We start from the raw sequence: 18,384 nt of genomic DNA on the forward strand, positions 1-18,384 counted from the left end.
CTCTCCCCACCTTGTACCCTAATACCCATGTCAAGGGAGCAGCTAATTATCTACCTTCCTGATGATGCAAAGGGAATATTTTAAGAAATCTGATCTGTCACACCCTAAGATGATTCCCCCAGTAAGGGAAGCAATGGGGATCTGAGACCAAGCAAGGCTCTTGGCCTCTTTCCAGAAAGAGTGGACTCTGCCATTTCCTGACCATCCTCCTTTCTTCATGGGTACCTCTTCCCCTTTATGACACTCTCCCATCCTAGGAACTCCTCCCTGACCCTGACTTTTCATATCCCCCAAGTGCAATCAGACTTGTGTTACTTTGCTTCTGTCCTTAAAACTTACCTGTCCCCTTTGTCATGCTGTCACTGCCTGGCTTGATGATGGAGGTATCTGCGGAAGGAATCTGTTCTCTTCTTCCTGTTCCCAAATACCAGAGGTAACTTCAGGGCCAATGGCCTCATTTTTATCCACTGTTAGCTAGCAGGAATAACAAGACTGGGAGATATTGCCCTAAGGGGTGTCCTCTTGGGGATAGCCAGCCTCCTAACATGACACCATGTCCTGATCCATGTTTGGCATCCCCCTCAAACAAAGCTAGGTGACAATCTCTTTTGGCTTCTCTCTTCTGCATAGGGCTTACCAGGCAGAAGGGGATCTCTAGCCTAGACGAAGGCAGTGTGCAGGGCCTGGTTCTGGCCCTCTATTGAGACTGCTTCCAGTCCGCTTGTTTCCTGGTTGCCTTTAATCAGGCAAAGACTGATTAACAAACAAAAAAGAAGTGGGGAGGGGAATAGGCTAATACTCTGGTAGCCTCTCAAGGTAGAACAGGATTATTTGTTTTAATTATTTATTCATCCTGCCTGCAAGCACCATGCATTATGGCTCATACTTACAACTTCCCGTTTGACCTTTAATCAAAGTCTAATAGTCCCTGGGTCTCTTGTCATTCCCACAGATTCCTACTTCGGTGTGGTGGGGGGGAGTGGAGTAGGAAGGCAGAGGTGGGAAATGTATTTGGGTTCAGGGTTAGGTATTGGTGTTCCCCCCCACCAGGTGACGTGGTATCGTAGATAGTTTTTGGTTTGGGCTGGCTGTGCCCTGATTTACCTCTGGTAATTACCTCTCCCACACATGGGAAGCTGTTTAGTCAGCTTCAGGTCAGGGACCTTCCTGTCCCTGGCCCCAGGGCAAGCGCTTGAACCTGGTGAGGTTGGTTGGATTTGCCTTCCCTGGAATCTGAAATTTGAGCCAAGTCATCAAAAGACGGAAACCAATTGGAGCTTATTCATTATTCACAGCAGTGTACCCAGGTGACCCTGCTAAGAGGTCATGTGTCTTAGACCCTCGATTTTATGCTGCTTCCTGCCCACTGAGTTTCCCAGTTCCTGTCCATTATGTTCTGGTTTTTGAGCCTGATTTCCCAGTCATTGAGAAATCAACGGTTTTTCCAGTAAATTCCCTTTGGGTTTAGCTTAGCCAGGGTTGGCTTCTGTCGCTTACCTCCTAAGGAGACCTAACTCACACCCACAATGAACCTAGGATTCTGAGTGTCCCTGAAGTCACACTTGGTTTCAGAACATCACCCCAAAGCTGTGCTAGAAGCCGATGAAGCCTTTACATTTACCCTGACTCTGCAGTAATCACTTCCCAGAATTTATCTTCTTAGCTGCCAAGCCCATGCTACTTATTAGTTGACTGTGGTTTATAACCCGCCTCTGGTTTCTTTCAGTATTTTTTAGTTTAATTCAGACTGGGCCAAATCTCTCTACCCCATACCTAGAGAACAGGCTTGCTTTCCACATGGTCTTCTGCTTGACGCTCCTCCAACTTATGCTAGGGAAATGTAAACCAGGACAGCATTTTTGCAAACCCAATTGGAAAACTATAGTCAAGAGCTTCTAAAACCTTCTTTCTGAAATAGTAATTCAACTAATTTTGAGATTTATCCTATGAAAGTTATCAGAGGATCATAAAGATGAGTAAGCATGTTTATTACGGTATTATTTTGTAGTAGCAAAAACTTGAAGACAACCTGAATGTCCAGCAGCAGAGAAATGGTTAAATAAACAATGGTCTATTCATATGATATATGCTACGTTCATTCAGGATCAATCACAGTTTTGCAGGATATTTAATACCATGAGGAAAATTCCCATACTATCTTGTGTATCAGGGGGAAACAAACAAACCAGGACACAAAAATGTATGTGCAGGATAATCTCAATTTGTTTTATTCAAATTGGGAAGGATTGCACCAACATATTAGTTGTGGTACCTCTTGATGGGGTGAGTATGTTTGGCTTAGTAGGCTGTAAACTCTTTGAGAGTAGGGATTATTTCTTATTTCTTATTATAGCTCTAATTTCTACCAACCTCAGGCACATAGCTTGCCTATCGAAATAATAAATGAGTTTCCTTATATTTTTCCATGGTTTTCTTTTCTTTTCTTAATGTTTATTTATTTTTGAGAAAGAGAGAGAGAGAGACAGAGAGAGACAGAGACAGAGAACCAGTGGGGGAGGGGCAGAGAGAGAGGGAGACACAGAATCTGAAGCAGGCTCCAGGCTCTGAGCTGTCAGCACAGAGCCCAACACAGGGCTTGAACTCATGAACCATGAGATCATGACCTGTGCTGAATTTGGATGCTTAACCAACTGAGCCACCCAGGTGCCCCTCTTTTCTTTCTTTCTTTCTCTTTCTTTCTTTCTTTCTTTCTTTTTTTTCTTTTCTTCCTTCCTTTTCTTTTCTTTTCTAAAAAATTTACATCCAAGGTAGTTAGCATGTAGTGCAATCTGATTTCAGGAGTAGAATCCAGCGATTCATCCCCTACATAGAACACCCAGTGCTGATCCCAACAAGTGTCTTCCTTGATGCTCCTTGCCCATTTAGCCCATCCCCCTACTCAAAACCCCTCCAGCAACCCTCAGTTTGTTCTCTATATTTAAGAGTCTCTTATGTTTTGTCCTCTCCGTTTTTATATTATTTTTGCTTCCCTTCCCTTATGTTCATCTGTTTTGTGTCTTAAATTCCACATGAGTTAAGTCATATGATGTTTGTCTTTCTCTAATTTTGCTTAACATAATACCCTCTAGTTCCATCCACATTGTTGCAAATGGCAAGATTTCATTCTTTTTGACTGCAGGGTAATATTCCTGTGCGTGTGTGTGTGTGTGTGTGTGTGTGTGTGTGTGTGTATATGCCACATCTTCTTTATCCATTTATCTGTTGATGGACATTTGTGCCCCTCTCTTCTTTTAAATAACGAAAGTGCATTCCATGTGAAATCAGAAAAAAATTTTAGCCAATAAAATTTTGGTACATGAGGTTTGTTGAAATCCTGGTCATGCTTCGAGGTCGTGACAGTTTTAAAATGTGGCAACAATATTTGATTATTCCTTCCACAGAGAGGTGGAGTCTGTGTCCTGTCCTTTTAAATGAAACTGCTTCCACCAATGAGCGCAGCAGAAATGTTCCTATGTGATTTCTGAGGGAAGGCCATAAAAGGCCACGCAGTCTCTGCCTTGTGTGCTAGGAGCACCAGATATGGAAGCCCTGGACCTCAGTGTAAGAGGTCAACCACCCTGAGGCTGCAGCACTGGAGAGGTCATCTGGGGGTACTATGGTTGACATTCTAGCTGAACCTGTCCTTCATTCCAGGTATGCGGCACATGAAGCCATCCTAGAAGTGGATGCTTCCAGCACTCTGTTGTTTGAGTCACTCCCAGCCAACTGGGGTTCCGACAGTATGGAGAAGAGACTGCCCACATTGTGTTCTATCCAAATTCCTGACCCACAGACTCTCTAAGTGGCATAAATTGGTGGTTTTTCATGCCAGTAGTCTGGGGTGCTTTGTTAGACACCGATAGATACCAAAACAGTTTTCCTCAAACTTCTTCCTCTTTCTGAAACCTTCCCTGCTCCTTTCTGTCCTTCCCACAATTCTGACCCCCAAATTAAACTATTCATTCTTGTCTCCAAAAGCCCTTTCTTATAGCCTGTATCAGAGTACTGACTCATCTTGTCTTTCTCCAGATGATGAGAGTTAAGGGCAGAAGCTCTGTGAGTCACTTTTGCCTTTTCAGAGCACCTAACAGCCTGAATCTAATGGATGGTTCTTTTATGCCTTGTGCTATTAGTATAATGCACAAGAGAGATGGAAATTGACAGAGAGGTCAATTTTGGTGTGTATGTCAGACTTCCATGGAATTCTGGCCTTTTCCTTGATCCGGGGCTACAACTCAATACCATAGTGGGATGGCATTATATCTGTAAAGTGTCCCAATGTCTTAGTTTATTTGGGCTGCCATAACAAAATACCACAGACTGGGTGGCTTAAACCACAGGAACTTATTTTTTCACAGCTCTAAAGGCTGCAAGTTCAAGATCAAGGTGTTGGCAGACTTGGTCTCTCTGAGGTCTCTCTCCTTGGCTTGCAGACTGCTGCCTTCTGTGGCCTCACATGGTCTTTCCTCTATGCATACAAACCACTGGTGTCTCTTCCTCTTCTTATAAGGACACCAATTCTATTGCATTTAGGGTCTCATCCTTAGGAACTCATTTAACTTTACCTCTTAGAAGGTTCTATCTCCAAATACAGTCATAGGAGGAAGTAGGGCTTCAACATATGAACTTGAGAGGTATGCAATTCAGCCATAACACCAAAGGATACAATGGATTCTTAGTTATTATTTGCACTCCCTGTAGTTGTAGGTGTCACTGAAAAGAAATAATGAACTCACGGATCCAAACTCGTTCCATAAACACTTTCCTCGTTTTAAGTTCCAGGCTTATACCATGCTTACTCTCATACCCTTTCAAATAATGACCTGGTGAGGTGATAGCTGTCTATGCTAACTTGTCCTTCTCCACGTCCAGTGACAAGATTTGATTTCATGGAGGTTTTATTTATTTGCTTGTAATTTTGTTTGATGCCCAAGGGAACCTCCAACAAATCTTCAGTATCACTGTCAGCCGCAAAACAGCGCAGATTGCGAAGGCATCCCCCACACTCTGCTGTGTGTAAGTGGGTGTCCTTCCGTTGCAACCCTGTCAGTTCACTGAAGCTGAATAAAGTGCATCAGTGAAGAGGTTGGGGAAAGAAACTGCTGAGAGTGATCCGAGAATGATTTAAGGAAATGCAGGAACGCCAGGAGCTATAGTGACTAGCAACTACTTTTTGGAATTTTTCTTCTTAAATTAATTCCATGCAACTTCCTTTTTGGTCAGCCCCTGTTTTTTGTGTTTTTTTTTTTTTTTTTTTTAATTGTTTTATATCATATTCCAAAAGTGAGTGAGAGAGAGAGAGAAGAGAGTGAGAACACAATCTTCCCTGAGTTGAACTGGATTTGGGACAATTTTATATCCCTCTGTGAACTACAGGTGCTGAATATTCAACATCACACATTTACCCTTTGCAATTCAAATTAAAGTGCACCTATCTGGCCATTTTCACCCTTGTTTTCAGCTGGTCTTTGTCACAGTACCTCATTGTCATTCCTCAGGCCTGGCCCACCTTCCTTTCACCACTTAAGGAATGAGAAGGCGGTTTTTGTTCTGATTCATACTATCACTAAAGCTCCACAAGAATCAATGGGCTCTCATTTTCACACAATGCGGCATGTTTACACAGTTACCACCCTGCCTGTATGGAGGGCTGGAATACTAAAAAGTTCTTTATGTGAACGTTGGTTCTGAAATGCATTTTATCTGCCCGTTGAAGCTGGTAAGAATTTTGTTCAATCTGTAAGAAGGCTTTATCCTTGCTCTACACTATCAAGCTCTCAAGATTTTATCTTTCTTGAATTGCCTACAGGTAGGATGAGATTCAATTTGCTAAGAGTCCTTGTTTTTGACACAAAGACAAATATGCACTCCTGTGCTACTTCACGAAGCAATGATTCATTTAAAACAAAAAAACAAAAAAACCTCTCAGGATCAGGAATTCTCCAGATAGAGAGAGTGAAGCCAAGTCATGCTTTCCTTATTAATTTCAGTATGCTCTCTCTCTACTGGTTCACTTCAGAAAAGAGGTATAATTACTCTCTTTATGAGTCAGACTCATAGCCCAGCACCTGTTAGAAAATTTAAAAAACTATTTTCCCCACATCACATTACAAAGGGAGGCCCATTGTTTTTGTGCAGTTGCTGGTATTTGCTCCTTTGCCAAAATGACTATTTTGGAGGCTTTAAAAGCCAGAGTGTGATAATGAAAAACAATGACTAGAGACATTTCCAAATGGCAATACATAAAGATAGTAACATGAACTTGATAAACTCTGATTTTCATTCCTTCTAAATTGTTCATAGATTAATAAGGGAGAGTCTGTTTCTCCCAGGCATGGCAAAGTGGCAGATACAGGCAGTTCAGAGCTGTTTCCTAAAAACACACCCCAGGTAGTTACTTATGCATTAGGTATGGAATTCAGTCAGTGCCAACTGTGGAAGGAGACTCCACACATTTGAGTATATTATGGGCATAAAAATTAAAGAATAATTGTAAGTAAGTAAAACGGATATCATGGCATAAAAATTATCTAGCTCAGGGAGGGGTAGGGTGTGATAAAAAATCTTTACAGTCCATTTCTTGACTAAATGTTGTATAAAGAGATAAAGGTCAAAATATTATTGTTGTGCAGATGATAGATGGACTGCTTGATCCTGATGCCAAACAAAAGACAGAGGGTTGACTCTCTCCACTTTGTCATGCTTCCCCAGCAACATCAAAGGGTGTCTCCGTACAAGACTAACTTGAAATTTACTTTCAACAAGAAATGCATGCTGCACAGTTCCTTATCACCTGGGCTACTGCAGGGAGAGCTCTCCCAAGCCTTGTACCCTGCCCAAAGCACAGGTAACATTTCCAGGCCTCTGCCATGTGCATAGTGGGGAAAAGCAAACAGAGCAGAGGCCGTGTGGTATGTGCCCTTGGCCAATGATGACAGTAAGTAAAATGCAAAGAGCTCGGATACGGATAAAACTTTTTGTCCTGTTTACTTAGGCTTTTTTGATTAATGTCATTTTTTTATATTCCTTTCCTTTTCCTGAAGCCATGAATCAACACTGAATGAATTAGTGAATTATTGGTTGAACAGGCAATATGTTCTTCATCTCTTGAAGAAATTTCTTATTTCATCTATTTCTTTACAAAATAATTATGAGGTCAACAGTTTATTAATGACAAGGTCGATGGAGCACCTGGGATTCATTCAACTGGAGAATTATTTAGGAACAATCTGAAACCAGGCCAAGAAACATTTTATGGTCAAATACTGAATTGTGATCTGTAGAAAAACAGGGTTTTTATCTCCCTAAATTTTTTTTTTTTTACAGTATTTAGTAAAAGAAAATTAACCATCTGGTAAAGATGTTTCTTAATTCACTACCTGAGCATAATGACTGGAACAAAGAGCTTCATAAATGTTTGTTCAAGGAATAAATAAATGAACAGACACTGATACAAAATTAAAAATTACCGACAACCATTTTGTTTAAAAGTCAGCATTATTCTTCAGGATTAATTTTAGATAGCAATGTTTGTTATAATTTACTATGGACTAAAATTAACCAAAGAATCAAAATAAATAAGACATATATCCTGGGTTTCTTCCAAACAGAAAAATATTTTTTTCATTAAACACTCTATAAATTTGCTTCTCCCAGAAACAGATGACTAAAGGAATTCTCTAGCTTTGAATTCTTATATTAGAAAAAAAAAATATTTAAAATAATTATGCTAAACTTGTACCTTCACAAGCAGCAATGGGAAGAAAATTTAAAAACAAAATAAATAAAAGAAAGGTAATAATAAAGTTAAAACTCAGGTCTCCTGGGAACTAGACACAAGACAGAACTAGAAGTATGTGTAGTTTATTGGGGCAAACTCCTTAAAAGAGAGAAAGAGGGAAAACCTTCAGACTACAGCGCAGGTGAGGCATCTGTGAGCAAGAGAAGACAGTAAGGAGCTTTGGTGGTACAGAGCTGAGTAAGTCTCAAGCAGTCAACTGGGAGTCCCCACTGAGCAGTCCTGCACTGGCCAGAAATTACAACAATTCTCAGTTATTGCCCAGGGTCTTCCTGGAAGCATATGGCTTCAGCTTGGAAACCAAGGCAGATCTTGAAGGCTCCAATAGCTGAAGGCTGTTAGTGAACTCTTACCCATTGGAGCAGGTACTTAATTGGAGATGTGAATAACATTCTAATGTGGCTGCCACAGTTTGCTCCTTGTGCCACATGGGTTTACTTGCTTTATACATTTGGGGCACAGATCTGCCAGGGTTCCTGTATTTGTCATCTACTGCTGTGTAACAAGTTATCCCCAAACTTAGCAACTTAAAGAACACAATTATCTCATTCAGTTTCAAAGAGCCAGGAATCTGGGAGTAGCTTAGCTGCATGGTTCTTGTTCAAGGTCTCCCATGAAGTTGTAGTCAAGATGTTGGCCAGAACTGGAGTCATCACAAAACTTGACTGGGGCTAAAGAATCTGGTTCTGAACTCATGTGATTGCTGGCTGGCCTCAGTTTCTTGCTGGCTATTGGCCTGAGGTCTCCATTCTTCTTCACGTGGGCCTCTCTGAAAGCTGCCTGTGTGTCTCATGACCAATTGTAGGTAGCAAGTTGGCAAGTGATGCGAGAGAGAGACTAAAACAGAAGGTGTAGTCTTTTATAACCTAATTTTGGAAGTTACATACCATCCCTTCCATCATATTCTATTGGCTGCACAGACCAACCTTGATCCAGTGTGGGAGGGACCACACAAGGGTATGAGTATCAAGAGGCAGGGATCGTTGGGGGCTGTCTTGGGAGCAGGCTACTGCAGTTCCCATGAACTTCTCTTCCTGAGGACAAACTCAGAAAAGGGAAGTAAGTGGGACAAACTAAAGCCCCTGCCACAGCAGTTAGTTTTAGGGTCACAACTGGTACTCATCATCACTCTCCTCCACTGTCCATTCCAAATTTCCCCAGTCACCTGCTATCACCTCTGCTAGTCTTTGTGGTTGCCAGCATGGTGACACCTTTTCTCACCTCCTGCTACCTGGGTGCAGGGAGCACAAAGGATCCCAAAGAGCCTGGTGACAGCTGTAGCTTGTAATTTGGTGGGACTCTCCATGTGTCTTGGGGTGAGAGTGCACCCCCTCTGGAGACTGGGACTGCTGACTCTGCAGGGCCCACAGTTGTAGAAACGAGATGGAAAACTTATGTCAGTGGGCCACTGGAATGACGGTAAGTGGGGCCACTTCTGTGTCCACCTTTTGGTTCCCAGACATCTGTTTGCTTCCAACACAGTGCTTTCCATAGGTCATCAATTCAGCATATACACTGCACTCTGGAGGATTTGGTTGAACTAGATATGCTAAAAGGTTTACCCAATAAAAATAACCAAAATGTCAGATAAAATAACCAAGAAAACACTTTTAAAAGAGATCACTGAGGGGCACCTTGGTGGCTTTGTCGGTTAAGTGTCTGACTTCGACTCAGGTCACGATCTCATGGATCGTTAGTTCAAGCCCTGCATGGGGTTCTCTGCTGTCAGTGCAGAGCCTGCGTTGGATCTTCTGTCCCTGTCTCTCTCTGTCCCTCCCTCATTCTCTCTCTCTCTCAAAAATAAATAAACATAAAAAAAAGACATCACTGAGATGGCACAAAAGTAAAGCATCAGCAGAGATCAAAAACAAGATAAAAGTAACAACTTTGGGAGAGGAGAACCAAAGCCAGCTCTCTTTGTGTTAGGCCCACACAAAATTGGAAATCTTTTTTTTTTTTTTTTTTTTTTGCTACAATATGATTTAACAATTCTATACATACTCAGTGCCCTTAATCCTCTTTATCTATTTCACCACCACCACCCCTGCCACAACATTTGAAATCTTACAGAAGACCCCTACATGAAGCAGGAATCTCAAAGGGCTTTACCTTCAATTAAGGGTGAGTAAAAAACGACTGCTACACAGAAGGGGACAAACCACATCTGATTCTATTTTTATGCTGGGGGAGAGTGGTAGGAAATCTCACTTGGGAATTTAGAACTACAGCTTGGCCCTCACGTGGCTTTTTGCATGAATTTATGTTATACCACCTGTATCTGAAAAACTGAAAGAGAAGAATTTTAATTAAAGCATTCTCAGAATGTTTGTATAATCAACTGGGAGGAGCAAATGTAAATATTTTCTGGAAGAATGCAATCTCAACTGAGGCCTCGAAGAATTCCTATGGATAGAGTTCCAAAGAACATAAGCTCACATAAAACCACGCATAGGTATACTCTGCCTTCTCTCTTCCCCTGCAGGAGAATAAAGCACTGTGAATGAGAACGAGCAGACACAGGCAGCAAAATCAGATCTGTAAAGATGATAAGACACATAATATAAAATAACCATGTTTGGTATGGTGAAGAAATAAATATTTTGTGAGAAAGGAATAAGAGATGGCTTTTTATTTTTTTTTAAAGGTTACTTAATTTATTTTGAGAGAGAGACACACACAAAGAGTGTCTGTGTGTGTGTGTGTGTGTGTGTGTCTGTACGCAAGTTGGGGAGGGGCAGAGAGAGAGGGTGAGAGAGAATCCTAAGTGGGCTCTGTGCTGTCAGTACAGAGCCTGACTTGGGGCTCAAACTGATGAACCATGAGATCATGACCTGAGCTGAAATCAAGTCTGATGCTTAACTGACTGAGGAGATGGCTTTTTAAAAACATAATCAAACAGACTGATGAAGAATTGAATAAAATTTTCCAAAATGAAAAACTGCTTTATGCAGAAAGATTATGAGACCAAATGGAGGAAGGTCTGCAAGAAGAAACAGTGAGCAAAGAAAGTGATAAATATGTTGGGTATATTGAAATAAACACTGACTACATAATAATAATAATAATAATAATAATAATAATAATAATGTCTAATTTGTGAGGTTAAACCAACAAGATAGAATTCAAATACTGGTCAAAGTATAATATAGATTGGAATGGGGTGGAAAACTATAGTTTAAATAATCTAAGGTTCTTGCATTGTTTGGGCAGAGCATCCAGAAATGAAGTAAGTGTGTTAAAATGTCTAGGGTAACTCCTAAAAATAGATATAGAGATAATTAATTCCAAAAGAGAGGTAGGGGGTGGGGTGGTAATAGCAAAAGATGAAAAGAAAAAAGAAAACCTATTCAGAAGATGGCAAGAAAGGAAAAAAGAGAGAGAAATGGATGGCACATGATAAGATGATAGAAATAAATCAAAGGAAGAAGAGCAAAGACAGTCTCAAGATCCTTTGCCCCAAATCAAAACAGTGGAAGTTTATACACACTCCACAATGATGGGTGTTAATTTCACACTGTGATTAACAATGAAAAATGAGCATAAATGACCTTTGAGAATAAAAGGCTTTATTCTACAAAAGAAACTTTAACTTCTGAAGACCTGTGCCACAAAAATGGACTTTCATAGACAATTTTTATGAGCACTCTTCTGATTACTAATTTTAGAACATGTTTTTATTCTTATAAATTTTGGCCTTTGACTTTATCTGGAGAGTTTTTCTTGTGAACAGCTATATAATTTGTTATATCTTTCTCCTTTTGTACCAGTTTTAACACTCTTTTTCTCCTTTGTCTGTATTTAGAAGGACCTGCTTTTTTTAAGGCTATAGCTAGGACATCATATTCTAGAAATAAATCAGAAAGCACAGGACCTAAAGACCTAATATAGACAATGACACATTTTAAAAAAGGAATGTGAGACCTATAATATTCTGTTTCTACAGGATGCTAAATAGCTTCCTAAAGGGTCCTTACAAGATTCTGCAATAGATCTTTTTCATAGATCTGTTTTGTCTTCTTTTTTTCCTATATGGTTTTCCCTTGTTTTATAATTTTTTCCCATAGTTTCTAAGCACCTTCTCTCTTTTCTTTTTTTTCTCTCTCTCTCTTCTCTCTCTCTCTCTTGCTTCTTGAATGTTCACCCTCAAATGAGGCTAGAGTGTTATGTCAACAGAGTATAGAGACGTCACTCAAGTTTGCTCTGAATTGAGGGTCCCATCCCTTTTCAGAGACACAAATGGAGGCAAGACAATGTGCTTGGTCCCCAGTCCAATTCCCAGTTTACATTGTCTATTTGCCGATCCAGACTTTGCCACTTATAAGCTGTGTGACTTTGGGTGAGCTGCTTAACCTCTCTGTGCCTTAGTTTTCTCCCCTGTGAAAGGAAGCTGATAAATATACCAACTTCACAGAGTTCTTAGGAAAATTAAATGAAATACTTCCAAAGCTCTTGGCACTATGGACTGCCCATCATAAACAACAAATATAACTAGCATTATCATTGTTACTCCTGCCATACTGTTGCTGTTACCGCTACCACTACCTGCTCTGTAGGCAACCACGCTCTTCTGACAGGGCACACTCTTCCACCTGTGCTGAGTGTCCCGTGTGCTGACCCACGGCTGTACGGGAGAGAATTCCCCTTTCTGAGATCTAACGCATGGCTGCCCATCTCTCCCTCCCTACCGCCACTCACACAAGCTGCTTCTTTAGCCTTTTTTCTTCCCCAGGAGTTTGCATCTCAGAATGTTCCCTACAAAGTGGCCCAGGTGCTTTGAAGGGCGGCACCCATGTGGCCCAGCAGTGGGGGGGGGGGGGTGTGGGGGTGGGGGTGGGGGGGTGGCAGGTTCTTGTGATTCTGTTGCCTGTGTGCTTTTCTTTTCCATCACGGTTTTTACCGAGATACTGGAAGGGACTGCATCAATGCCTGCTGGCCAGGTATCACACCATCTTACACCAGATATCTAGTTCCTGCTTTTAAACGGAACACAAAGTGAAGGCACAGCCTGATGTTTGTGTAGACGGCCCTTTCAGCAGGCAAGGTGTCCATGCCTTTTTTATTCATGCTTTTTCAGTAATGCAAGAAAATCTCTCTGACCTGCAGTGAGACCTTGATTTTAACCTGAGATGGATAAGGGAGTGTAATAGATCCCTTTTTACACACATTTAGGTAAGTTAGAAGATCCGAGGTTAAATTTTCTCAGGAGTGCTAAGACTAAATGTAAAGATGGCCTAGGAAAACTGCTAAGACAGTATCCTGATCATGTTCCCAGGAAAAGGCAGAACCTTTATGAGAAGATCTGTGTACTGAAACCCGTGGCATTACATTTGGAATGAGGTTTGTATAAGTCACCTGTAGTGACTGAGTTTCAATAATGTATGAGTCCACAGTTTCTTCATTAAAAATTTGGCTGCTTTTACAGTAAGAAAGGCCAGAAGAGGCATACATAATAACAACAAATAAATGAACAGCTCATAAAGTTCTTGTGGTTGAAATACAATCAGGATCATACACTCAATCAGGTCACATGCCCTCAGGCCCAGTTGGACACCTACCTTTCCCTGTGTCCTTCGAGAGCTGTCCTAATTCTGGAGGGGTGGGGATGGTTGCAGAAACTCTGGGTATCTGGGGGCCATTGAGAGTTAAGAATGTACCTATGAAGTAAGCATTAGAAACATTTAGGACATTGTAACTAAAATAAGAACAGCGATAGAGACTCTACACACATATGCTACTGAGATGCATCAAGCCCAATTTAAAGCACGAAATTACAGACAATTTGACAAACATTTCTAAGGCCTTTAATACACAAGCAAAACAAACTCTGATATTGGTTGTATAATTATATCTGACTCATGGATAATAACATCAAAACATGGAAAAACATCTCTTTCCATCCAACAGGGACATCTCTCCCTACCAGCATACTGTGTCCAGGGCACAAATGGTAAAAATAAGCTCTTTCTCCACTTCCACATGAGTCATGCAGATACCAAGAATTTGATGACATTAAATAATTAGTGGAGCAGAATTCCAACCATGTTATTTACAGAAAATTTAAGCCCCAAACTTGATCCTAATGGCTCATATTCCTCTTTACTACTTCTTCTATTATTGCCAGGGACTGGAAAATTAAAGAACTTTCTTCCTGGAGATTGCAGTGTGCCTTAGACTGCATAAGGTGAATAGGGTTGGTCAGTTGTGGGGTTCCTTTGGTTAAGAGTGTTATAAAGAGTTCCGTTTGGACACGGTCACAGAGAACCACAGGGACAGCACCCATACTGCACTCAGAAATTTCCCTCTGCTGTGATCTGGGCCCAAGGCCAGAAGAAGTATGAACTGGCTCTCAGGGTCCTCTCCCTGACACTCTGTACCCTGGGTGGAGGCAGACAGAGGGAACGGGGCACAACCTCTGTCTTGGATCAGGAGTCTGGGAGCCCAACCCTCTAATCTGAGGTATTCTACTCAATTTTGCCCAGAAGGTGTAATGTTCTGATGCAGACAGGATTCTGGTTGATTTGATTTGCTAACTTAGAACAGTGGCCTTTGACATGGAGAACTTACACCCCAGGGGTATTTCAAAGGTTTGATAGTCTTAAATTCATAGATACTGTGAACCCAAGATTCTCCTATTTCCTTGACTTATAAATATTGCTATTCAAGCGTCATGCTAGAAATGTAATATTTTAGCACACATTGGGATTTTCTGGTAGATTGCAGAGACGGGAGTTAGGCAATTTTGGACTAATGATTCTCTTCTTCTGTGCCCTGGATTTGTCAAATATCCATGTGAGGGATGGTTTCATGAAAGCAAGGCAAAAATAATGTTAACTAATGTTGAGTAAGAAAGGTTGATTATTGAAAATGCCCCCTCCTGCAATGCATTTAAATATAAGCAGCTCTTTTCAGCTCTTCTCAATATTTATCCCTCAGACACATTATTTGCTAGAAAAAACTCCAGACCTTATATAGCAAAGCAGTATAGGTGAGTGTCCCTAATATTTTCAAATGTAATTAGAATGTTTTCTTAGACTATTAACCTTTTCAAGATATACTAAAGTTCTACGAGATCTTTCCACTTGGCACTTATGCTTCAACCAAGTAGTTAAAACAATTTTTATTAAATACTGCTTGAAATGTGGATTGCAATACAGTATAATCCTCATCTTCTTTCATCATAAAATGTTTAGTGTTTTCTACCTCCTGTTAATAAAAAGCAAACGATATCCTATGTACAAATTCTTTTAACGTCACCCATTTTATTTTTCATTAAATGTAAAAGGAAACATTATGGATTCACCTCATCAAGAAATGCATTGTCAATAAAATTGAACTTTCATGCTTAATAATTATTTAACAAAATTTGTAATATATTTATGTTGTTGTATTTTTTTTTTGTATTTTTTTTTTGTATTTTTTGTATTTTTTTTTTGTATTTTTTTTTTTTTTTGTATTTTTTTAAAGTTTATTTATTTATTTTGACAGAGAGAGCGAGCGGGGGAAGGGCAGAGAGACAGGGAGAGAGAATCCCAAGTAGGCTCCTCACTGTCAGTGCAGAGCCCAATGCAGGGCTCAAACTCACGAAACTGTGAGATCATGACCTGAGCCCAAACCAAGAGTCAGACACTTAACCGACTAAGCCACCCAGGCACCCCTATGTTAACATATTAATAATAGATCCTGGAAGGATCTTGGGGAGGTAGCGGAGTAAGAGGATACTGAGCTCACCTGTCCCACATTTCCAACTAGATATCATCCATATCCAAGTCAATAAACGGGGCAGCGATCAGAACAAAGACAGGCAGAACAAACTCCAAGACTACTGATAGAGAAGAAGCTGCATCTGAAAGGTCAGGAAGGTCAGAAAGGTGGAGGGAGGCTGCCTGCAGGAGGAAGGCAGCTGCACATGCAGAGAGGGCAGAGAAACGGGCCCTTGCACCAGGGAGCTCACATGGGGAAGATTAATCCCCATAACGTTTGACTTTCAAAACCAGAGGGGCTGAATTCCACGAGTTTGTAAAACCAGTGGGACTGGAGCCAGGAGCTTTAAAACTCAGCTGCCTCAGCACCAGGTGAGCTGGGAGGGCCATAGCTGGGTTGCCGCCCTTAAAGAGACCGCAGCCTGTGTGGAGCGGCAACATAAAAATGGCAGCTTACACAATGCCAGGGGCAAATGGGACACAGATCTGTTCACAATGATTTCCAAGTATGTTGGGGGACTTCTCAGAAAACGAGGGAGCTAGCAGGTGCCATTTTTCTCCCCTGCCCCCAAGCATAAACACAGAAGTGCCTGTGGGAGGTGGCGCTGCACAGAGACTTGTTACCTAACCTGCTACCAGTGCACCAGGTCTACAAGTTCTCCTGAGGACTTGCCCCTTCTAAGCCTGCTACCCTCAGTCCTGGGCTCAGGGCAAATTTTGGTAAAGTCACGAGTGCACCCCATGCAGCCGCCAGGTGCACAGCTGCCTATGCGTGGTGCACACGTGTACTGCCCCAGGCCCAGCCACGTGCCCCCAGCCACCCTGGCGCGCAGCGCCCAGCCACGGCAATGCTTCAGGGGGATCCAGCATAGGACCAGTGGCCCAGTACAAATTCTGTTAACACCGTTGCGCCACTCTCAGGTTCACTAGTGGGCATATCCACTCAGAGCTGGCCTGTCTGGGTCCCACTAACACCACAGGGAGCAAGCACAGCCCACAACAGGCAGATGACTGCACTGAAAGGAAAAGTAACTCAGACACAATAGCAGGGCATAAGCAACACACACAGGATGCTCTCCTGAAGTGCCAGGTTCTGGTGAACGGGGGACATTGCACTGTGGGTTCTCCAGTGCCTCTTCATCATAAAGTTACTACTTTCAAGAGCAGAAGGCACAGCTGACTTTCTTAACACAGAGAAACAGACACAGAGAGGCAGACAAAATTAGGAGATAGAGAAATTTACCCCAATTGAAAGAACAGGACAAGACCACAGCCAGACACCTAAGTGAAACAGATAGTTTCACTAAGTAACATACCTGATAGAGAATTTAAAGACTGATCCCAAGGATACTCACTGGACTTGAGAAAAGAGTGGAAGAAATGAATAAGACCCTTAACACAGAGATAAGGAATAACATAGCAGAAATAAAGGGCTCAATAAACAAAATTAAAAACACATTTGATGGAATGAACAGCAGGATGGAAGAACCAGAGAAATGAATTACTTGAATTAGAAGAAAGAGCATGGAAAGTAATCAAGTTGAACAAGGGAGAGACAAAAGAATTATGCAAAATGAGAACTCAGGCTCATTCAAACTCAGACTCATTTAAACTCAGACTCTATCAAACATAATAAGATTTGTATTATAGGAGTCCCAGAAGGAGAGAGAGAAAAGGGGGAAGAAAATTTATTGAAGAAATAGTAGCTGAAAACTTCCTTAATCTGGGGAAGAAAATATATATCCAGATCTAGGAGACACAGGGAACCCTCACCAAATCAACAAAAGGAAACCCACACCATCACATATTGTAATTGAATTTGCAAAACATTGGATAAAGAAAAAAAAAAACCATTTAAAGCAGGAAGACAAAGGGATGCCTGGGTGGCTCAGTAGGCTGAATGTCCAACTTCGGCTCAGGTCATGATCTGACCGTCTGTGTGTTCAAGCTCCATCTCGGGCTCTGTGCTGACAGCTCAGAGCCTTGAGCCTGCTTCAGATTCTGTCTCCCTCTCTCTCTGCCCCTCTCCCACTCATGCTCTGTCTCTTTCTCAAAAATAAACATTAACAATTTAAAAAGAAAATGGATTAAAGACCTAAATATGAGACCTGAAACCATACAAATCTTGGAAGACAGCACAGGAAGTAATTTCCTTGACACTGGCCATAGCAACTTCTTTCTAGATATGTCTCCTAAGGCACAGGAAACAAAAAAGAAAATAAATTATTGGGATTATATGAAAATAAAAAGCTTCTGCACAGTGAAGGAAACAATCAACATAAAAGGCATCCTAGGGAACGGGAGAAGATATTTGCAAATGAAATACCTCATAAAAGTTTAGTATCCTACAACTCAACACCCATAAATAATCCAATAAAAAATGGGCAGAAGATATGAGCAGACATTTCTCCAAAGAAGACATACAGATGGCCAACAGACACATGAAAAGATCTTCATCATCACTTAACCATCAGGGAAATGCAAATGAAAACTACCATGAGCTATCACCTCATGCCTGTCAGAATGGCTAAAATCAATAACACAAGAAACAACAGGTGTTGGCGAGGATGTGGGGAAAAAACACTTGCACGCTGTTTCTAGGAATGTAAACTGGTGCAGCCACTCTGGAAAATGGTATGGGGTTTCCTCAAAAAGTTAAAAGTAAAACTACCTTATTATCCAGTACTAACACTATTGGGTATTTGTCCAAGTAATACAAGAACACTAATTCAAAGGGATACAAGCACCCCTATGTTTATAGTGGCATTATTTGCAATAGCCAGGATATGGAAGCATCCCAAGGGTCCATCGATAGGTGAATGGGTAAAGACATGAGATACATATATACATAATATATAATATATATGTATATACATGTGTATATAT

The 18,384-nt window shown here is 41.2% G+C and overlaps 1 protein-coding gene across 8 annotated transcripts in view; it reads right to left on the reverse strand.

Moving 5' to 3' along the window:
• LEKR1 (leucine, glutamate and lysine rich 1) overlaps window positions 1–18,384 on the reverse strand; it is a 225,671-nt gene that overhangs the window by 10,077 nt on the left and 197,210 nt on the right. For 7 of the 8 annotated variants that reach the window (XM_042955500.1, XM_042955499.1, XM_042955501.1 and 4 more), the window contains 3 exons: window positions 13,354–13,452; window positions 1,105–1,233; window positions 340–414 (listed from right to left, as the gene is read on the reverse strand). The gene's annotated coding sequence lies outside the window, so the exon portion shown is untranslated. Of the gene's footprint in view, window positions 1–339; window positions 415–1,104; window positions 1,234–10,126; window positions 10,334–13,353; window positions 13,453–18,384 lie in introns of those variants that run through there. The other variant, XM_042955497.1, reaches the window with a different exon arrangement.

Source organism: Panthera leo, chromosome C2 (genome assembly GCF_018350215.1).
Source record: "Panthera leo isolate Ple1 chromosome C2, P.leo_Ple1_pat1.1, whole genome shotgun sequence".
NCBI classification, from domain to species: Eukaryota; Metazoa; Chordata; class Mammalia; order Carnivora; family Felidae; genus Panthera; species Panthera leo.